Source organism: Colias philodice, chromosome 14 (assembly GCF_061535455.1).
Source record: "Colias philodice isolate Cphi_HAF_F1 chromosome 14, ilColPhil1 Martin Lab GWU primary, whole genome shotgun sequence".
In the NCBI taxonomy this organism is placed as follows: domain Eukaryota; kingdom Metazoa; phylum Arthropoda; class Insecta; order Lepidoptera; family Pieridae; genus Colias; species Colias philodice.
In genome coordinates, this window is record NC_143099.1 from 4,124,492 (window position 1) to 4,149,375 (window position 24,884).

At 31.5% G+C, this 24,884-nt stretch overlaps 1 protein-coding gene and 2 non-coding genes across 3 annotated transcripts in view; 1 reads left to right on the forward strand and 2 right to left on the reverse strand.

The window, feature by feature from the left end:
- Positions 1-24,884, forward strand: part of Dok (docking protein homolog) — a 246,996-nt gene that overhangs the window by 21,423 nt on the left and 200,689 nt on the right. The gene's annotated exons all lie outside the window — the stretch shown is intronic.
- On the reverse strand, positions 12,464-12,535 carry TRNAE-CUC (transfer RNA glutamic acid (anticodon CUC)). The gene has a single exon. It is a non-coding gene; the product is annotated as a tRNA-Glu (tRNA).
- TRNAE-CUC (transfer RNA glutamic acid (anticodon CUC)) lies at positions 12,826-12,897 on the reverse strand. Its single transcript has one exon. It is a non-coding gene; the product is annotated as a tRNA-Glu (tRNA).

Below are 24,884 nucleotides of genomic sequence, written 5' to 3' on the forward strand. Positions count from 1 at the left end.
GACATGTCACATGGGGAAAGCTAATCGTGGATGAGGTTTATTTAATCAGGTGAAGTGAGTTGTCATAGTAAGAGCCAGTCGGGCGTGGACGGCAAAGCCGGTTATTTGTTGAAACCGCGCTAATAAAGACTGCAGGGCACGTGCCGTTGACGGCGCGCCTCTGCGAAATGGCGCCATTTCACTGTCTGTTGCATTGTCTGCCAAGTGCGATACTTTATATTTTAAAAATTTCACACCTAGTTCGTGTTAAGCTTCGATGAGCGAAATGAACACATTAAGCTTCAAGGTAGGGTCCGGCTTAATTAAAAATCCTTTTATCACTTTATTTTCGAGTCAATTAAAACGTGAATGGAGTAAGCAAAGCGTCATAGCGCCAGCAAAAACGTGTTTTTCATTCAATTCGTAAAAGATTGCTTTTATATAAAATTACTATTCGAGGCTTTTATAGCTTTCAAGCGCAATTTTGAATTAAATATAATGTAAAAAGTTTAACACTTTGCTACAGGAGTGGGATTAGTGCAATACTAATGGCCTTCTTGCTGAATTTATCAAACAGCGAGCAGCATTTTAGCGAGTCGGATCACACATGTTTGGGACAGGGGGATGAGCTATAACTTATGGCACTGAGTCTCTGATAAATCTTGTGCAACTAACGATGCGTTCACCTTTTGTGGCTGCGCTTTTGTTTGCGGATTCCCTTGTTTTGAATCACGCGTGTTTTGGACATTCGCTTACTGCGGAACTTTATTACCTACAGTAATATAAACTTCGTTTCATAACATTTCATGTTCCGCATGCTTATTTTAATCCTCTGCAACGCTAATATACTACTTTACTTCCAGCAACGTTAAGTGGGTTTTGTTTATTAAAATATAAATTTCTAACGTTTAATAAAATATTGCGAATTCTTAGAAAGAATTAAATTTCTCTTAAAAATAATTGTATGAACATAAATTAAACCACTATATATCTTAAGTTTAAATAATTGAACATAATATCTAGTTAAAAATATAGATATTCAGAATTTAAGGACATAATTTACCACTGCTGTCAGCTTCACATGTCCAATAAACCGCGTTCACTCCCTATTTAAAATATAAACTCAATAAGGGCTGTAAAATCCTGAATAGTATTTCGTACTCGAATCAAATACGATTTTGGTGTGTGAGACTAATTGGCAGGCTGTATTTGCTTCACTGAGCTCCAGAATGGAAATTGGCTCAGCCTAGGACGTGCTTGATATTTTATTGGGATCTGCATTCCGTGCAGATGACTGTACAATGGAATATTCGAAGTAATGCATACCTATATTAGGTGGAATATTAAGCAAACAATGAATTTATTCAGGGAAATATGAGGTTATTAAATCGGATATGAGGTTATTAAAGTTTTGACTAAATTAGTTAATTGGCGATTGTTCGATTGTAAAACGAATCAGTAGTTAAAAAAAAAATCTGTGGGCAGAGAGTAAAGGCATTGGACTTAACGAGGAATTGTCCGTTTTTCTTTCTATTTTCTTAGGTATTGACCTATAATTCCTATTATTTTTATACCAAAACGTTCCTAAAACAGATACTAGGGTGCCATGAACTGCAACTGATATTTTATTGAATTCCTATAACTATTACAAAGCATTAAACCCAAATTGAAATCTAAATCGTATATATATACATTTTACACTTCACGTCGTCGTAATTAACGCATTGTATCGCTCGATTTCACTGATGATATCAATAAAGTGATTAGCATCGCAATAATAGGTGGGGTTATCCAGACTAAATGGAGGCAATTTTATAGGTAATATCGTAAAACATTAAAGCTAACTGGCGTGAAGACATTACGCAGTTAAAGGGTTAAGTACACTGGATTGCAAATTAATAAACAAACATTTAAATGTTTGTTTTATTTATATAATACAGTCGTTTTGATTAGAAAAGAACGCGTATTTGTAAGCGAAGTTTCGCAAATACAAAAGTGCTGATTTAAAATTCAAATTATCAAAGTACGTGTTGAATTTTCCCAGCCGAATCCCTTTTTAAACATTAGCAGAGGAAAAACGCGCCGTAACTGATGCGAGTGCATTTTATTTGTTGCTGAAATACGATGTAACTAAAATGAAAGCATTTTAGACGATTTGCAACAGATTTGGGCATGAATGCGTTTGTGTTAAAGCCGTCGAATCGGTTTCTCTTAAACCGTTTTTCGATAACGGAACATGGTGAAGACTAGGCCTAATAGTTTCATGCCGAGCCAATTCTATTTGCGGTAAGCTTAAAGGATATACGCTCGTATTACACGCTAATCGAGGATTCAAGCCTACTTTGCTTCCAATTTACATGGAGATTTTCTATGGTTTTCCTTCGATATATTTTGAGGTGGACTGTTCGAACGTGAATGTTTTAGAAATCTTTGTAATAAGAGAAAATCACAGCGTAGGTAAAAGCGTTGCTGTATAATTAATCTTTTCTATGTAAGAAAACTCTGAATTTTTACATTCCGTTTAATGCGTTAGCCAGTATATGTATAGAAAGTTATTTATAAATATTATACTCTCAAATAAATAATGTTTTTGGCAGTCGCATACATTTAAAAATTCTCAAGCAAAGTCTCAACAATTCATTAATCAAATATAGACATCTTGCTCAAATGTTGTTGGCTCTCAAAAAGTTATATATAAAAAAAGAGAAAAAAAAAACGAAGTAAATTTACAAAATTTTTTCTACTTTTCCACGCAACCATAATAATGTATTAGGTACACTAAAACGTGGCAGGGTGAGGATTACATACGTAGAGATCGTATACGCTGTTATCGTATGATTTAAACATGCAATGTTTGCTTTATAAATTTCAAATGCAGATCTTAAATTTAAAGGGATCATAGCCAGCGCATTGTAAACGCTGATTCATAAGGACGTTTAAGTTATGCAACAGTATTTGTGCAAATATGCATTTAAACGTGCATTACTCATTTCAACTTGCGTCGCTGCAAACTTACGGATTCAATTTGCATGCGAAATGTTCTTATTGTGACGGCTGATGGAAATTAGACGGATAAAGCGATTTTCATTGATTGAGAGGAGCTTTCTGTTTTAAATTTTATAAAAAATCCAAAAGTGCACGACTCATAATGCTCATTTAATTATGAAATATAAAAATAAATATAGATATATCACCATCCATGTTAATTTTACATGGATATATATAGATATACAGTCTTGTAGTTTTCGTTTTTTATTAATTGCAATTAAACGACACTGAATTAATTAATCATTCGCATTCAGTGACCTACAATCGTCGATTAGAATATTTAAAAAAAAAATTTAACTCAAATGATGGATTTTTTCACATGGTGTTTTCAGGTTTCACACATGACGGACAGGAAAATTTTTTGACCTATTTCGGTGTTTTTTTCCAATTCTATTGAAGTAAATCAATTTTTAAAAAGTATGGGATTAATCTCCACTAAATTATCTCGACAATAGTATGCAAAATATCTTGATTCCGTGAACTAACAAGGCTATAATAATAAGAATAGCTGCAAAAATGAGGCGAAAAAAATTTTTCGATCGTAAAGCACTCTCTGATGCTTCGCATCATGAGTCGTGCAATATTGACTACTAGCTTTCCGCCCGCGGCTTCGTCCACATTTTTAAAGAAAAACCTGCATAGTTTCCCATGGGATTTCCGGAATAAAACCTATGCCATGTGTTAATCCAAGTTACCTTCTATATGTGTGCTAAATTTCATTGTAATCGGTTCAGTAGTATTTGCGTGAAAGAGTAACAAACATATTATATACACATTCATTCTCCCAAACTTTCGCATTTATAATATTTGTAGGATAGTAGAACTAGACTTGAACTACAGATACAAAATTAATCGCAATCACTGCAATATTATATTACACATATGTGTGGACTTTATAATTAAAAATGTTGTTTCTTTTTCTGTTAGATGTCTACTCCTCTGGCAATGGATAAATAAAGATTTAATATGCATTTTTAAAATTTAAAGAGTTCAAATAATGAATTGAAATGAGTATGTTACTTACCTCTCGTTAGGTAGGAAAGTATTTAAAACCAATTTTGAATTTTTATTTAATAAAAAATCAAAATTTAAAAACGATTTTGGCAATAAAGGTTTCAAAATTAATTGACAACACAATAAACTTAATTACCAGATTCAGCACGCGAATTTCGCATCATTGAAGGATACTGACCCGCTTTCAGCGATCTATTACTTTTCTATTTCTTATCAACGATGTAACCTTAATGCCTTCCGGGTTATTAACTATTCCCTTAATAAATTGAACATACAATGATTCAGTATATTTAATATGTATTACATCTATCCGTAGCAAAAAAAATATGCATAATATAATCTTATTTTTCCATTAAGGCTGTCAAAAAATTCATAAAAAACAAAGCAAATCCCTTAATACAAAAAGGGAAAAATCTTCCCTTCAACCCACCTGACATGTCTTTGATCCACAGAATACAAATATTATACAGAGGCCTTACAAACAATTAGTGTTTATATACTATGTTATGTTTGTGTATATCATAGGGAACTGCGGGGTGAGCGTCCAGCATAAACTGAACTTTCTTGTCTAATGATACGGAAAGAAACAATTTATCTATTTTGGCTAAATTGCACTTTTATGAATGACACATGTATTATTGAATACGAGTAAATAACAATCCTCGAAGGAGTAACCTTTACATAGGGGGTTAAATATAGTCAATTTAAATTTAAACATGATATTTGAATAATTTTGAACAAAGTCATTGTATTTAAAACACATTCATATTAGATTAATTATATCAAACGACAAAAACGGTGTAAAGTTATCGAAATAACATTTAGGCTATATAAAACTATATTAAAAACCATATTCCACATATTTTGAGTTAAATTGAGTGATCGAATGCGTTGATGGATTGAGGTAAGTTTGTTTACACCCGAAACAAGGCGTGGTATTGCCATCCTGGCGGGTCAAATTACATTGGTCGCTGATATCTGCTCAAGGCAGCTTAGACGGGATATCGCGTACAAGGGGCGCGGTAAAACACCGATATCTAAGATACAGGCGTGCTATTGTTGCCTGCTTAATTGTGCGATGCTCCACTTTGTTTGGGATTATTGTATGCGCTTTGATATAACACGGCGAACTAAATTAGCTATGTAGCTTAGCGTTGCCCTTGTAAATATAACTAGTTACAAGGCCTATACGTATATTATTATATATACTATATTATTTTTTATAAAAACTTATATTTCTAATGCTATCATGTTCCATTCATTTCTAGAAATATTTCATAATAAGTAGATATTTTTAAAAATGTATGTACGAAGTAAGATATTTTATTCATTACCCTCGTTCCGAAACTTGTTCAACAAAACAGCTTTTCGTCGGCATAGCAAAAAATGTATATCATGTACTTTCTTGTTCTTGAATTAAAGTACCTTCATACAAGGTATTAAGAAGCCTCCGAAACGTTCTTGACTCGCATATTTAAGACTCTTTATTTCCACTTGTAAAAAAGCTTAGGCCTACTCAAAAATGCATGAGTTCTTCAGTCTGCGTAGTTATGTGCTGTAAAGTCGAGTACTAAATTTTTTGCTCTTTCTAGAAAATAGTGAAGAAAGATATGGAAAAATACGTTTCGTAGTTCAAGAATTTTTCGCGGTATAAAGTTCGTATAGATGGCTCACGGGCTATTTTAAGGAAAGCATAAATTGGGTGGTTTAATATTAATTATAACCAGGGGTTTTATAACCTTATAGACAATACAATATAATAAAGCCACAGAATAAAGCAGTAGTTTGAAATGTTATGTGCAGTTGTTATCTAGCATTGCAATTTTGTAAATACTTATTATTGATACCATTTTAGAATATCGAGGCGATACCTAAACCGTTTTTGTTCACTAGACAAGACTGAACTCGTACCTATTTGTCGTAAACGTTTGTTAAAACGTATAAAATAACGTTCCCCTATAATATATTAAAATTATGAACAAAAAAAATACAGTGAAACCTGGTTAAGTGAGACATCAAGGGACCAGCAATTTCGTTTCACTTATAGAGGTATTCCACTTACCCAGTGTCTCAGATATACAGGTATAAATAAATATCTGTCTCATTTACAGAGGGTTCCAATAATAATTTGACATTTTTTAAATAAACATCTGTATGATAGTAAAGTGAAACTAAAACTGAAGGTAATTGAAGCTCAAAATTTGTACTTACGTACTTGGAATTACGTGTGGAATTTGTGGGTAGAATAAGAATGAGTAAACAAACAATGTTATCTCAGTTACAGAGGTTTATGCATATAAAATTTACTCGCTGTCTCAGTTATAGAGGTAACTATGATGATAAATCGAGGTAATTGACCGCCTCCTTGGTACAGTGGTTGACGCGTGAGCGTAGTACCGAGGGGTCCAGGGTTCGATTCCCGGTGGAGACAAAGAAAAAAAAAAAAATGTCTCGGTCTGGTAGGACACGGAAGGCTGATCACCTACTTGTCCCTAAGGAAAATCGATCAGTGAAACAGATGTATAATGCATCTGCCCCTTACCCCACTTGGGGACATGGGACTTCACTTTTATGATGATAAATCGAAATAACAAATCCCAGATATAGAGGTTTACCTCGTCCCACTAACAGAGGTAATTCAGTGCCAAAGTGTTGGGACCTCAGCATGAGTTCCAGTTATGGAGGTTTCTCACTTATCCAGGTCCCACTTAACCAAGTTTCACTGTATTATATTTCATAATTTCCTAATGCTTAAACAATTTCCCGGGAATATTTAATGTGACATGCTTTGAGCATTTTTTAATATTCATATAAGAGGAAACAATTTAAGAAGGATAGTATTAGTATAGGTAGACAGGATACATCAAAGGAGCAATTCCACTTGGCCACATTTTGCCGCTCATCCGACTGTGTGTAGACTTTTTTATCCGCACAATTAGATCGCGTCTGTTTTTGACATCACCTCTACTACGACATGACGATACCGCGTGTTTTATATTTTATTTTTCTCATTTCAAACTCAAACTCAAACGTTTATTTATTCAATTAGACTTCTTATTGAAGCACTTTTGAAACGTCATTACATATTTTTAACATTTACCACCGATTCGGAAAGCAGTATCTACGGAGAAAAACCGACAAGAAACTCCATAGTTGCTCTTTTAAATCATGTTCAGTTTTACAATTTAATTTTACAAAATACATATGTAACATCATATAATATTATAATAATATTTTTATTACATTTAATTTTAAAAGCTTTATAGTAGTTAATATCAATCTCTCTATCTATCTATAATAATTCAGATGCCTTTATATGTACATATATCGTTAGTTGTTTTGTGTGAATTTAATTATTGAGTTGTGTAGGTTTAAATATAACATAATCCTTAAACTTAAATGACTATAGAATTACCACATAATATTATAATATGTATTACTATAATTAGTTAGCTTTTGAATTGTTTTCCAACTCAACTTATATAACAAGAAAATATAAAGTTCTATCAGACAATAAATTGTACGCGTTTTACTTTCAGCTTAATTCAACCCGAAAACCGCGAACCATTAGTAAGAGCAAAGTTTTCATGTCTACACAGCCAGCCATGAAATGTCCTGCCGGAGCTCACAATGAGATCCCTCATAAGGGATTCCAGTAAAGGAAAAGTTGCAGTTTCATATTTTTATCTTACCTAGCCTTATAGTTCAAGGTGTAGGAATTTGTTCTAGCACTATGCAATAACATACAACGAAACTTTGTTGCAATACTTCTGGGATTGGAACAGAAATAAAAGTTTTTGTTTTCTGTAAAAGATTTATTTAAATCGTATATTATAGTTCTTTTATTATACAAAGAAATAGAATTATTAGACATTATTGGCTTAGATGAATAGATTATACCATCATTATTAATTATTTGATGCCGTCAATGTAATCATATTCTTAGCAAGAATATAATCGAATTATTCAGTTCTAAATTCACGTTCAATTTACGTCGTCCTTAATCTATTAATTAGAACTTAAAGTTTTGCGTAATCTCATTCTACTTTTCAAAGATTCTATCAGACAAGAAATAAGAGAATAATCTAACTTTGTTTGTAACTCGAATGCTTTTACGTATCCGTTTTTCTTAGAGAAAACTCGATTTAAATGAAATGCAATTAATAAGAATTTTGTAAATTATTGTTCTTCAATATTTATAAATGATATCTGTACATTTTTAATAACTTAGTGACTTCAGTAGGCATCCTAAGAAATACCTGTAATCTGTACATACATAATAAATTAAGCAACTACCCAGTTTTTCCATCATAAATTTCTTAATTACGCGTTTAAAAGAAAGAATTAGGCATCCGACTACATTATTAAGGGAGCGTAACGTTGCTATGGTAACACCGCTTTAATTTTTCTCTGGAATGTTTAAATTTAATTGAGATCCTGTCTTTGAATTTCTTACAACTTACTTAACCTGGGCCTCTTGAATATGTTGAGTATTTCCTTAAAAGTAATTGGGGTATTATTTCCATTTTATTAAAAAAAAACAGTTAATTGCCTTTGGGAATTGTAATGAATGCAGATAAAAATACATATAAAGAAATGAACAAAAGAAGTACGGTAATTGTTTAGTTGGTTAACAAATCTTTCTTGACTCTAATATTGGTTTTACACACTGTTTTCAAAGTGATATTAAAAGAAACTTGTTGTTTATTAGTTTTATTCAATAAACTGCATGAACAATGAACGTTCCTAAGTTATTAAACAGTGCGGTAGTATAAAATTGAGAGGCACAACCAACGATCCCGCCCTATCCCGGATTTTGGCACGACATAATTTATGAAATTAAAATATTTTGTTCGTGACCAATAAAATCTTACGTAGAGATAACAATGGCGCTGACCCTTCAATATAAACCGTTTAATGAATAAAAATTATGTTTGCTTATGGTTGTTAAGTTAAATATTCTGTAAGTATATTTAAATTATAATTTTTCGCAGCTGTTCACGTGATTTCACTTGTACGAAAATAATCCAATTTCATTTGTAAGTTTTAGATTTCGAACGCCAATATTATGTAGATTGTAGAGTATTTCGTGACAAAAAGCAGCCTTGATTTATATCATACATCTATAAAGCAAAATTGTTTCAATAACGTTAACCGGTTGAAACACGAAAATTTACTTTAAAATTTAATTTAAATTCACTGAAACGATTAAAATGTTAAAAAAAAATCTGAAGTTTGATATATTAGTTTTGTAATATTTATTTTAGTCATTAGTTATGTATCTTTAATTACGGAATTAAAATAATTGATAAAGTAAACGCTGGTCGTACCTATAGGAGCTCCTGGAGGCCTGAAAGATGATAATGACAGGTAGAGTTTGCTCTCGCTCCTAATTATATAGTGCTTTTAAACCAAGATACTATTTTTACAAATGTTACTTTATCTGGAAATTAATATTGCTTTCTCGAAATATATTGTAGTTTAAGCTACTTTGTCTCATTCCGTTTAAAATGGTGCTCCCCCTATTCATTATGAAAAGAATATGAAACTCGCTAAGCCTCTTATTTGTTGCTCTAATGAAATGTATGACAGCGGACGTACTTAATGAAAGTTTTAAGTGCTTAGTAATCTCTTTTTTGTACTTTTATAATTTACAATACTTCTTGTCTCTTTAAAATATGCTTGGTGACGTATTTTATCCGTGTAACGTTTTATCTTGCTGTTCTGAATTATCTTTTCACGTTTTATTGTGCTTGATAAGAAGTATCAACTATTTAGTGAAAGAAAATATAAAGCTTACAATAAGTATTTTTATTTATATCATACTAATTTTTTATTATAACAAAGATGGTAAAAAATTAAACAAACTATATATATTCCTAATATGCAAGAAATAGGCAAATATATAATGTGTGCATAATTATAAGTCCTTTTTTAAATTAAAGTTCTCTTTGTGGTTTGGATAAACTTGGTATGAAAATGAGACGATGATCTATAAATTACAGATTTGATATTTAACACCGGGCCGAATAATTATATTACAGATCCAGTATAAGTATTTACAAATTGCGATTGAACTTAAATTTACAAACATTTTTGATGAATTTTTTATACAGCGAAACGTGTACCGCAATTAGCAGTGGCGGTTTGAAATACAGCCTGTAAATATTTGATGATAGCTATGTGTACTGAATCGTAAAAGTACTTAAAAAATATAGTGGAGTGATCTTTTATACCGGAGCTGTAGCCAATGAAAGTAACTAACTGACCGATGATGAACAAATTTGAACAAAAAATTAACATTAAAACTTAGTATAATATACATATTCGATAATTTATGCAATTGGTTCTTAGTTAACAACTTTTTCATACAGAAACAATATAACCGCATAGATAGAGTTTTACTCTTATTGCCCTCGTAGTTCTTGACTATAATTATTGTCCTTATTCGATAAAATATTTAATATATCGACTTGAATTCAGCAGATGGTAATCCTTTAGATAATTCATTAGAATTAATCGAGTTTTCAATCCTTGGTAAGGTCTACTTACTCAGGCTTACGGCATTTTACTCAGGCCCAATTATTATATATATTTTTTGTCAAACCTTGATGAAAAACTGTTTTAAATGAAACATCATGAGTACATTTAGTAATTGAAAATGCCGTAATGCTCGAGGGGAGATGACAAAGGTACTCCAAGGGCCATAAAAGTAAGAGAACATTAAAACAATTTTCAAAATCAAAGCCATTATGTTTATTGTCAGGTCCGCAAATAAAAAGCACTTGCGAAATTGAATATCCTGTTCTCGGTTGATAAGTAGTGGGTTCGTTTGCTAAAGGTTATGAATCGCGGTAGAAATGAAAATGGCTTGTTATTTTATGACATAGCTATCAGAACTGTTTGAACTTCCACATAACATAAAACCTTTAACTATACGAAAAAATTTAATGTTTAGGGTTTAATGTTTTTACCTATTATCAGGATAATACATTGGTAGGTTGATTACAATAACTACCTACACATTTAATCTAATAAATTATTTCTCAAATATTAAAACAAATATATTCGTTTTAAATGTTCTATGAGCTTATTCATCGTAGCATGCGTATAGCCAATGAGTCTATTTGATGGTCCCATCCTTGCCCTATGTATTTTATATTCGCCTAAAAATGCAAAAAAATTGGCTGTCAATTGTTTGCCAGCGCTTGATTCAACCATGATGAACTGCGTGTTTCAAATCATTTTTTTAAACACGAAAGAGTTATTATTCAATAAATATACCATGTTCGTGTTATTGCCAATCCCATTTCCCGTAAAATTGTTGTTGAAAAGTTTACGTTATTAGAGTGTACAATCAAGACGGTGACAATTCCGAGTCAACGGAGCGCTGCGAAGATTGTTCAAGTTTTACAAGTCACATCGCAACGTAGATTACTTTCCTTGTGACCTCCTTCCATAAATTTATAAAACGTAGAATACTATTTTATTATTCTTTTGTTTAATTCTAAATGATGTGCGCGTCCGCTATTTTAATGGATTTCAGTGAGCTACAGATAAAGCAATAATTTTAGTACGACTTCAAATTACTAAATACCCTATTTCTCGACTGTATTTGTGTAGACTGTACTTGTTAAAGTAAAATATTAATGGATGTTTATTATAAAATCATACCTCATTGGAAATAAAGAAATATTATTCGAAGAAGATGTAATTAGAGATCGCAATTTAATCAGCCCACAAACGAAGACCTAATAAGAATAAGAAATATTCTATAAAATTGCTGAAAATAATCATCGTAGGTAGGATACTGAAACAGTATTTATGGAGCTTCATTTTCAATTAATTTATCTCATCTCTCGTAGGACTTATATACATCTTTACAGTAATATTAATATATTGTTGTTTTTATTAGGTAAATCGAGCATGACTTAATTCCTTGGAGAACTCTATGTGCGATCTAATTAATTATATCTTTCGTTGATCCATTTTATTTTATTTACCAATTTGTTCTGATTAATGTTGCAGTGCATCTGTAAAATTTTGCAAGCCTCATGTTTAACATTTTTTTTCATATACTTTCCAAATTTTCTCACCGCTTTTTTCATTTCCAAATAGGTACGTGCGTCATTCACAATTGGTTTTCAATTTCGAAAAGAGCCGTAGTTCTATAATATAGTAAGGGGATACATGGGCCGTGGTTACCAGATAGCGTATGACGGCCCGAGGGGCGATGTGATGGAATTTTTAATATTTTGTACGACGGATTCCGGCACAATGGTCCGTGTCAGCTCTGTTGTTAACGGATGATATGTTAGTTGTAGACCAGACATTTTAATGAAAATGTGGAATCAAATTTTTTAAAAAATATTTTTGATCTTTATAATATTTTGTACTGATAATAATAGTAAATAAAAAGTAATTCCGATACCGGGAATCGAACCCGAGCCTCCTGGGTGAGAGCCAGGTATCCTAGCCACTAGACCATATCGGAGATGTTGATGGGAGTTAAATTAAAAGTATAATTGGAACACAATGGAGGAGAAGCAAAAGCTTACGTCTTAATTTTTTTATCATTGAGTTTGTCGGTTTATTTGACGATAACTGGATCATGCGTTAATATTTTAAACAGTCGGGTATAACCTGATGCAATTGTGATGCAGTCAGTGAACTTGTTTGTCATTAATTCAAAGTATTGCCCAGCTGGCTATCACTAGTTATCAATTATTATTTGTTATCCATATACAAAAATGAAATATAAATTTTAAATACAAAAAAAAGCAATTCCGATACCGGGAATCGAACCCGAGCCTCCTGGGTGAGAGCCAGGTATCCTAGCCACTAGACCATATCGGAGATGTTTTACATTGTTAAATTAACCGTATAGATCTTATGATAGCTGCAAAAGTAGTATGCCTACACATGCACATGACGTCACAATACTTTAAAGTTTAAACCCTGCGGTTTATTTTTAATACTTTCTTGAGATTATTTTTAGCAATACACCCACGTATTATTGTAGAGCGCAATGTGACGCAACACATATTATGACGCATCTGCTGACTTTAATACAATCGAAAATGGCCTTTAAAAGATACTTCAAGTCATTATAGATATCTAACGAAGTGCTACTCAATTCACTAGCAATACAGTAAATTATGCCTCAGTCATCTTTGAATTCAAAGATTTTCATTTACATTCACCAGTGAAATTACTTACTACAATAGACTCAGTTCAAACTTAGGCCAATAGACGTGTCTAATTAATGCTTAGGATAGCCGTACACTGCAAATGGCGAGCAGAAAAGGCATGTATATAAAAAGATGTATTTAAAATGCAAATATGTTCATCTTTTTTATTTAACAGGCACAAGTGGTTAATGAAAAATAACGACACATACAGAATCGTTCCAAAACTGCAAGATCATTTAACAGCGGTAATATCCTCCTTGAGAGCAAAAATTATGTATTTATCTGGTCTGGATTATGCTCCCTCAAATTGACGATATTGAAAATGTCAGAGCCGTTCGCGGTCAATTTCAGCAATATCACATTTATCTTCCCACATCAATCATCTTTCATTTTTAAACGCGTAACGGATCCAACACTTCCTCATGGAATGTGTTCGGAATGATGTTAAAAGAAAAGACTTGTTGACAAATTTTAAAATAAACTTTATGAATGTTGGTGCATATCATAGCATTCTAGCTGCACCACACTCTGATGCAGCTAGAATGCTATTCAATTTTAAATTTAAAATATAGTTAATATAGTTTGTTAAGTGTTAAATATTTGTATACAAGGTACGATGGGATTGTCATCGTCCTTTAGGACAAAAATCCCTTAATAAAAAAAGATTATTAAAAAAAAAATCCTCCTTGAGAGCAAAAATTATGTATTTATCTGGTCTGGATTATGCCCGACGATATTGAAAATGTCAGAGCCGTTCGTGGTCAATTTCAGCAATATCACATTTATCTTCCCTCATCAATCATCTTTCATTTTTAAACGCGTAAGGGACCGCAAAATTGGTATTTTTCTGATATAAAGTATACCGCCCCTTATCTTGCACCGCCCGCCTTCATACCGCCCAGATCTGGAAGTCCATAAGCTCTATGAAATAAAACCTTATTAAAAAACGTTACCATAAAGAATGCGGGAAGAACCGTGGAGTGAAGATACTTTATAGCTATATTTATCCTGATTAAAAAAGCACTTTTTTGCTATTTAATGTGAATTGTTCGCCTTTGTGTCTGTGCTTGCAACGTAAATAAATTTGGAAATATTTTAATGAGGTGTAGAATTTATCTAGTAAATCTTAATAATTAAATTTACGTTTCAATGCCAGCTTTCCATCACATTAAAGGGTAATAACTTTTTACCAATTAGCAAATCTCTTTTTCCAAGATTATAATATCCATCCATCGAAATTTATACATAACCTAAATGACAGAACAGAATTGAAATTCAGCAACATTAGTATGAAATCCATATCACATCAGTCTGTGTACAACCCGCCTCCAAAGAGCTTTGAGTTGCCAAACCGAAAACTCATTTCGTCTGTTTTACATTTCTAATACGGTTCGGATCTCATTCAATCTGAATCGTAATTAATGAAACGGCGATAATTAAAGCGGATTTGCGACGTTAATTAGCATACCTATTTATTTTTTATGGACGTAACTCAATTTGATTTGGGGATTTCGCGCTTATTTGATATATTTGCAGCGTTTGGATTAATGTTTAAGAAGGACCAGTGACGAGTCTAATTTTAGAATATATAAATATAAATTTGTTACACGATTAGTATGTAATTGAAACAAAAAAAGGATTTATGTAGTATAAAATGATATTTTTTTAATTTATTAGCACATAGTTTTATGAATTGCTGAAAACGACTAACAATTTTTATATATATTTATATTATATTCAATAACGTTTTAATTTATTTCTAAAGTAAAGAAGATTAATAAAAATATTAGTGCTCTGTGACTCTATGTTATTTTGTGTATTTTTTACTTACCTTATTTATCATCGGGATGCGACAAACCCCATCGGAAAGGAACTTCAAATAAAAGTTGGCAAAGTGTAGTGTCGAACAAGGATGTGAGTCTCAGGATGGAAAGGAGTTACGGAGACCTTTTCTCCCCTTTAATTTAATATTTTATTTTGTTCCTAATGCATATTGATTATGTTATAATATTATATATGTGATTATATTTAAGATTCAGCGGGCTCCATTAAGATTTTATTTTTTCAAGATATTTTTCAAACTATTCAACCGCGTGGCGTATATGTATACATGGGTAGTCTATATACCTACAAGTTCACGTACTAGTATTTAATAGCTCTCTACATAAAATCGAATGAGTATCACAATTTTTGAATGACTAGTCAAAATATTAAAAACAGTGTACATATTCATTTCCCTCAGTTAACGTTACCTACAGCCGTATTGTATTGTAAAACGCAGTATTTTTATACTGCCTCGATATATCCTGTTTTATATGCACTGCACTAACAATACGTGTCCTTTAAGGTTGCCGCATATTTGAGCGGACGAATATTTTGCATTGCAAAACAGTTCTGTGTATTTTTTAAACATTTTGTTTGATATAACGGAATTAAAAGAACCATGTAGCAATAAATTTGCACGGAATTGTATAACATATCATTTATTATGAAAAATTATTTTAACAGATTTTGTAGTTTTTACTGGATTATCCTTATGTGCTCTAGCCTTAAAAGCGCACCACGAATGAAACCGTCAAATATGTTTGGACATAAATATTCCTCTACAACGCACTGTAAAAACAAATTACATACTACCATTCTGAATAAACACTTTTTTTGTTCAACTATCACTCTATAACTCTATCACTCGTATAACGTAGTGTATTGTACGGGTATAAAATCTCATTTTATTCCTGGGTGATATATATAAGCGGGTATTTTTAAAACAGAATGAAAAGGAAATAATCTTTTCATTCTTATTAGACAGCTGTTACTAAACACAAAGATATTATAATTATAAACCAGTTTTTAAATATAATTATAAATATTAATTTTTATTCAATTTTACGCACTTCTCGAGTTTTTTTTATCTGCTATAAGCTCTAATATAGTTATTATCGGAGCTATTGTACGATTTACCGTAGTAGTTTCCGAGGTATTTGTCACCCGTACATACAAGAACAAGACATAGATCATAATGTATTGGATTGACGATCTGGGTCTATATAAGTTACGAGCTTTAAGCGGTGATTACGGTAAAATAATTTTAATACTTAATATAGCAATTATTTTGAATATTTGATGATCTAATTAAAATAAAATACCAGTTCACAAATAATACCAAGCACAATAAAATTCGACATACATATTCTACGTCAATTCTACGTAGGTAGATATTGTCTTATGAGGGTATTCAAATGTAAATGACGGGTAAGATTTTGTAAAATAAGACTAGAGCTAAGCCGCTGGCTAGAAGTCTAAGTATCACATAGTACATCCATCACCTGCTTAAAACATTATAGTCTGATCAATATAAGTGGCTAATATCCCACAACTGATACCCCACAAGAAATAGCCGCCGCTGCACGCAGCAATACGTCAAGTTTGACGTTTATCCAATATACTACGTGCGCGACTTGATCTAATCGCTTACTGTCGACTCCAAGTTGCCTGCCATTGAGTACAACCGGACAATCAGAACTTATTGTGGCATACTTGCCAAACTTTCTCGGACTTAGATCTGCCAATATTGCAGTTCTTAAAACTTGCACGTGTTATGTTGTGTGCACATGTGTATGATAGTACCAATACTACTGTAGTGGACACGGTTTATTATTGGAGTATATTTAGTATGGTGTTTTCCCCACTGATATTTACTATGATTAACTTTAGAATAAAATCGGAAAGTGATTGTTTGCAGTAGAACTTATAAATTAAACTTTTTATATAGGTACACAAAATAAACAACATTTAATCTTATAATGTTGTATTTGTATATCAATCTTATAACGAGACTCATTAAAAGTATAAAAGCGATAAAGATATATGGGACATTTTCAGATATTCGGATGTGATTAAAACTTTATAGGCGAACGTTTTTACATATTCGATTCATAAAATCTCGTAAAGGCCCTGTCATCAAAAATATTACTATGAATAAATCTTTCATATTAGGTATATGGAGAGCAATTGAGGCACTTTGTCGTCCAAATATTTGTTCAGATTACCACTCGATTGCGAAGCCTTTTGGGTATGACAGGGGACCATTTTATAGCTTCCTTCGAGAGAAAATGATTGTAAATCATGGTTTTTTTTAAGGATAGCCGTTAAACGCAGATAGCTTCTGGCTATGACGCGAATACCCAATATTTTAAGAGCTTTCTAAAATTATCTTGGCTATTGATTCTTAAGTGTTTAGGAATATTGCTCTTTGGAGAAATTGTCCCATCAGTTGTTGTCGTTTTGTTTTACGTTTACAACCAAATTTATGGCTGTTCGTTATAAAAGTTTATTAGTACCTATGTTTGACGATTATAGCGCACTTCGTTTTCTAATACTTACTAATATTATAAAACTTTGCACCGTACTCATGAGTTTAAATCTTCGTAAAATGTACTTAATCAGCTTTTTGGTGGCCTACGTGAATCTCTTTTAATGTAATCAAGGGACATACATAAATAATCGTTCTACGTGTCATTTCTGATGTACCAAGCGAAGCATGAGCTATTCAGCCTGTGTTAGATACAGGCCGTATCCCAGAGCGATCAATGTCAGGAGCTCACGTTTCATTGAAAACTTATTTGTACATAGCGGTGCAGCTTTGGAGCAAAAATATTTATTATTTTCTAGTGTTTGATTTTACGCGAGTATTATACATTTAGAAATTAAAGATTTTATATATTATTTTCCCGACGTTTCGAACAGAGTGAGTCTCTCCGTGACCACGCTCGCTGCAAAATGTTCGAAACGTCGGGAAAAAAATAGAATATGTAAATCGCGTTTAAAATCCGTTAAAAAATCTTTAATTTCTAAAAATATATACATATAATATATTTTTGTGGTTTATATTGAATGTATTGTTAGGGTGACAGCTGAAAGAGAAGGTGCAGTAGCCATAAGTTTTAAATAATTAAAACCTGTTACAAAAAAAAATGAAAAAGATCTGAATATTCTGTGTATTTTTTTTTAAATATTACATACCCCTATTTAACTTTTACGTTATGTAGGTGTTAAGAAATTTGTGTATTTATTGATTTATTTAATTAAACGAAAGAATGAGAAAACATTTCTGTGTTTAAATTATGACATGACAATATAGCAGCAACCTTGGCAGCAACAGTAGTACAATTATTGTCTTCCAGATTATAAATAAACGCCAGAATGAGACAACACAATCATTGATTTGCTTGGCTATCGATTGTATCTATTAAGGTTGACCCAGTATTTGTACTTAAACATAGTTCAAGGTTAAGCTATAAATGAATACACACATATTAGATTATTCTTGGAATTATCTTAATATTTTCTTCTAATAATATATGTATGTATACCCGACTACATATAAAATTTCAATAACATTCCTTAGTCATCAGCAAAACAAACTTCATATTATTTAATGAACATTATCTAGACTATAAGAAATTATTCATAAACATGATATTTTGATCAAAGATATTATGAGCATTACGTGACGTATTTGATTAAAATGATAATATATTTGTACTTCCTACCTACCTCCTTTTTCATAATATTACTCCACATAGTAGTTTCCCTGGAAGAGATCACTCTTAAGGGGGCGCATAAAGCAAAATAACCAATCTTCTATTAGATGATACGTGTAATATGCAAGACCAAATCTAAAAAATAAAATATATATCAAACTAGATGATATGATCAACGATTCTGTTTAATCAAAAACATAAAATATTAAAATTTACTCGATAAAAAAAAAATCACCAAGTTAGCTCTAATTTTCACACTTTTACGTTTTCTACTTGACATGGTAATACTTATTATGATTTTTTTTTTCATAAACAATTATATTAAAATATTTGCAAGATATTTGTCAGAGCATTTTGTGTAATTACTTTTAGTTTTGGTTTTATCTGCGATAAACCACTTTTGGCGCTCTTTTTTTCTCGAGATAAACGTTTGATTTTGTCACGATAAAAGTGGTTTATCGCAGATAAAACCAAAACTAAAAGTAATTACACAAAATGCTCTGACAAATAACTTGCAAATGTTTTAATATAATTGTTTATGAAAAAAAAATCATAATAAGTATTACCATGTCAAGTAGAAAACGTAAAAGTGTGAAAATTAGAGCTAACTTGGTGATTTTTTTTATCGAGTAAATTTTAATATTTTATGTTTTTGATTAAACAGAATCGTTGAACATATCATCTAGTTTGATATATATTTTATTTTTTAGATTTGGTCTTGCATATTACACGTATCATCTAATAGAAGATTGGTTATTTTGCTTTATGCGCCCCCTTAAGTGATAAGGCCGCATTCTGTGCTGGACTAGTTTTAAGTTTTAATTTTAAGAATTTATTTGTTTGCCAGCACAATAAAGTGTTAATAAATAAATACGATGGTCGCTGTAACGCATAGATATTTACATAGTATATCCGCAAAATAGAATGCAAAACTCAGCTGAAGCCCTATAGGATAGAAATAAAATGTTATGGAAGGGATAATAAATATACTATGCTAGGTAGCTACCTAGCATAGTATATTTATTATCTGTGCTAGCACCCAAGTTGTAGAGGAGTCATGGAAGGCAGCTTATCGAAGCAAGTCTGTTAAACCGCATAACTTTAATATATTCTGAGACCAATGCTATCTGTAGCTCACATTGCCCGACTTACTGAGGTAGGGTTGTCACTTTTATGATATTCATTTTTCACCGTAAAGGAAGGAATGTGTTTATCAGCTTATGTATGTATTGGATATTTTGCATCATGCTTCCTTTTATGTTGAGCTCACACTAAGGTAAGAAGGGGTGTAGATGTATGAGATTTCGTCAGCTTTTAAGATTAGTGGCTTAGAAACACAGTGTGAAATCTTATAGTAGTGTGGACTGTGCGTTGTTATGTTAATCAGTAATTTTCAGTTCAGTATAACACGTTAAATGGGATACGCATATTTTAGAATGTTGTTGCACGAGTTCCTAATGTGTAATTATTTAATTTTATAACTTAAACACTGATCTAATAGTAAATGTTGATATAGATTAGACGAACCCTATACAGCATATGACGCCAAAGTTAGTAATATCTAAGTCCAAGTTTAAAACTAAGTTCGCTGACCATAGATGATGTACCTATAACTGATTTTCTTATCGATAGAACGTAGCTTTCTTAGTTAGGGTATATATTAAAGGCTACCTAGGGCATATAGTATCTATACACTATGGTATATTTTACATGCTTTTTTGGTTCGGGGTCTAAATTAAGGTTCATAAATAGTGTTTATTTTTTAAGTTTAAGTTTTTAGGAGGATGCGTTTTAACTACATGATACCGAACCAACGACGTTAAATATATCACAAAAAAATTAAAAAAAATTAGCATACGTTTTATAAATAAATTAATATCCTGCACAATAAATAGATGTAAATTACAAATTATTTATATAATTATAATAGTATATAGTGTAGTTCACTAGCGACTATACCAATCAGAGTATTCACAATTTTTCTTCTCTCTTTAGTCTCCGCTAGCTCTGATCGTCAATATGTTACAGTTAGTTAGTGTTACAGATGCAGTTATAAAATAAGTTATTACTTTACAACAAAATTATATTGTTAGGAATTTATTCATGTCATAATGATGATAAACGTAAAATAGTAACAATTTAAATGTTCCGGTCGCTGAGAGAGTCAAATCCCTTACCCAATCAAGTTCTGCCTTCTCATTTCCTGCATTACCATCCTTTCCTCACTGTTCATGTGTTTATGTGTAGGATATAGAATATACAAAGTATACGTTGTATACCTACGTTTTGTTTTTGGATGATTATTTGTTGTTAAATTTTATATAATTAATAGTATAGAGTTTATCACGGAACTTAGAATTTACAGTTTTTTAATTAAAGCGCAAATAGGAAATAATTAAAAAGATGTGTTGAATAAAATTAGTTTTACGGTGCATTTACATCAAACGAACATAGAGCTAGAGCTAGATCAAGAGCATTCTTTCGTGTAATGTAAATTTTAATGTAAACGAAAACTATTCAGTGTTGTTTAGTCTTAGAACATTCCATAGAATCTTTTCGAACGCACCTAGAACAATGAAAGAATGCTCTACGCCTGTTTACACTAAATGAATTTGAAAATGTTGGGTTCGAATGAGCATTCTCTCGTTTGATGTAAATTTAGGTACTGTTAGGTTAACTTCTCTTAGATATTCAAAAGTAGAATACGTATAGTGTATGTACCAATTTGGAACATTTTCATGAATGTAAAAATGGAATGTGAAAATGGTATTTAAACATTATTCACGACGCGCCTTCATTCGTAAACACTGATCAAGTAAGTAATATCCTGTTACTAAATTAATTACCCCATAACTGTATGTTATTTATACTTGAGTGTTCGGAAAATAAATCAACGGACCTGACATGAATTACAGTAGCAATGTGTGAATTTATTGAGCGCAGTTCCTTACTCCGACAGTAATTCATAGCGAGTTTGGATTAAGATCTTTAACAAATGTGAAAAAACGATTTCTTGCAGTATAATAATTAGATTTGTAGTATTTGCCTATTGTGGACTATACGGTTATGTATCAATTTAAATTTAAAAGTTGATATCTGTTCTCTTTACACATTTTTAAACATTTTTAAGGGATACGATAAAGCAATACATGATCAACGATCAACTAATTAACCTTATAAGAATCATAATTTTTTTTGTCATATTTTCATGTTTTATAATTGTGGTAGTTACTTACTTTTAATCTATTAAAAACATAGATGTTGGTACCACAAATTCCTGACCTATAAGCAAATTATTCTTTACAATAATGCTATGAAATGCACCCAACAAAAGTAATTTAGGGCATTACATTGAAAGCCCAACATAAAGGTTCCTTTTACATAAATTACGAACATTATCTTAAACAATGAAGCAATTGGGGTGCACATCACAATAACAATGAAATATTCAGAACACGTTGCATAAACTTTTGTCAAAACCGTTAAAATTGTTTACGAGGAAACATTTTTCTCTTTGATGGTAAATTCGTTTTCATTTTAATGACGTTGCATTTAAAACTGCTTTAAAAGGCTTATTTTCGTTATTATTTCGCGAAATTTTTGCCAGCAAAATATACGTAGAGCAGGATTGAAATATTTGCCTAAAATGTTCTGAGTCTGTAGTGTGTTGATTAGATTATATTTACACTTTATGTGAACATATTTTTGTGTATCAAATGTACGTACGACTAAAAGGACAACATATAACACATATTTAGTAGAACAATATGTTTATAATATAAATTAACATCTAATACGTCAACAATAACATAAGTTCAACAAATTTAGACCGCTAATCTTTTCGGCATTCCTCTTTGTCGCTGAAGAGTCTTAAGTAATATTTTAATTACGTCTCTGTTGCCTTTGACAAAAGCAATTAAAACTTAAACCGCCCCTAATGTTTCTAACAACTAAATGTTATAATTTTGGAGCTCTAATTCCAAACATTTTCATATCTCTAATTTGGAGAAACAAAAAGTAAATATGACAAAATATTATTTAAGTCATACGCTACGAATTCCGTTCTTCCGTCGTTCTTAGGAACTGTAGAGATTTTTTTCTATTTCAACGTTACTTTTTATTTTATGTACATAGCATATTCGCCTAATGCAGAAATCACAATACGTAAAGAAGAGAACTCAGTATTGAATCCATATTGAACACAAAGTGTATTTTAAAGAATAACTTATATTTTCTGCAATAAACAACTTTTCCAACTTCCATTTATTGTAATATTCTCCGAATTTCAATATTTAGCCCGCGGTGGCTGGCTGCCGTCCAGTTATCAGCTAAAACCTACCGATTTTATCGTATTTTATGTGTCTGGCAACACCAAATAATGTTATAATATTACCAAATTACTTCCACATTGTGCACAAATAATGGGTGTGATTAGGTTATTGTGTTTGATTTATTGCGTAATCATCAATGTTAGGCTTTCTGTTATTAGACTATGCGAAACGAAATACTATCGTAATTAAAAGAAACAATCTTATTCTAACTAAGAACGGAGATGTCTCCATTCATTTCCGATTTTCTTAGAAGAGGTAAGTATTAAAAATTCTAGTTCATTAAATTTTCTCATTTTCTTACCTTGTCTATAACATAACAAGAACATAACCTTATAAGAATTTCTCCTTTGCTTCTAAGAAGCTCTGATACCATTTACTTAGAGTTCCTACAGTTACAACATAATATTGTCTCGTGCAGTTGAAATACTTGTATCATTATTTCTTATACGACCATGAAAATATTCTTATATTTTTATTTGTTTTAAATAATAAATTTTAATAATAAATTTAATTTAATTAAAATATGAAGGCTTACGACAAAGCTTTCGGCGATTAAAGCCTCTGATAGGCAAATAAATTAAAAATTTGAGAAGTAAACAATTCATATATCATTTTAAAATGTTATTGGCAAGCAAAACAATTTCAAGCTTTTCTTGCGAATGAAGCATTCGATTTTCCAACGTCCCAATGTAGATAGTACGATCGACCCCACATTTGGCTCTCGAATTCCTTCCGCCTGCGGCCAAATCATGTTCGGTGCAATACATCCCCTTAAATGTGTCTGCATGCAAATTAAAAATTGAGTTCATGCACTAATCTCAGTTCTATGCAGTGATTTGCATTTATATGGTTTTCTGTTTTCATGCTATCGTCAAAATGTTAAAGTATCGTTCGACAGGACGTAGAGGTTTCTAAAGATTGGTCAAGATATGTGTTTAGGTCTTGGAGACAATTATATTATCCTAGTCTAAAGAAAGAAGCTAAAATAATGAGTAACATAACGTTGATATGTATTGATTGTTCTGTGAAATATGCAGTGTGTAAAACTGCCATATCGGAAACACCCACATCGGAAAACGTAGTGAAATTTCCCTTATGTTTGTTTTCTTAAAAGTGCAAGAAATGTATCAATATAGTTTATTTTTCATTTTTGTTTAAAAATTAACACCATTATAAAATACTAGACGTTGCTAAACCACAAACATCACCCGTTTCGCTATTTTGTTCAAAGTTCCTATTACCACGCATTAGTAATTATGACACATTGTATGTCAGCATTGGATAGCCGCTATTTACAGTTCAAGTTACGCATATTTGAGGGCTATTCACAACCACAGTTCTGTAGGATCAATCAGAAGAACAATAGTCCTGGCGCATTTTGCTGGCTGGACGCCAGACCGTCGGAGCTGCAATACTAATTGCTTCCCAGTTTTATGCCTGCCAATATTAACCGACATTAAATATTATTATCTTCATTATTCCCCTTTTATACACCCTTTTATTCAGTGTACAATTTGTTTAAGTTAACTCTTGCGCTTCATTAAATGTTTTTTAAATAAAGAAGTCGTTTTCGTGTTGAGTCACATTAATACCGGATATTTCTTAAAAAAAATTAAAAATTAAATAAACTACATATTTTCATGTTAATTACCATTTCTTACGAGTGTTATACCTTATATTAAATTCCCAAGCAATAATATTGAGTCTTGGTGCTTTTTAAATTTTTCTTTTATAAAGAACATTTTATAAAATACAAACGATAAACGAATATGTAGGAA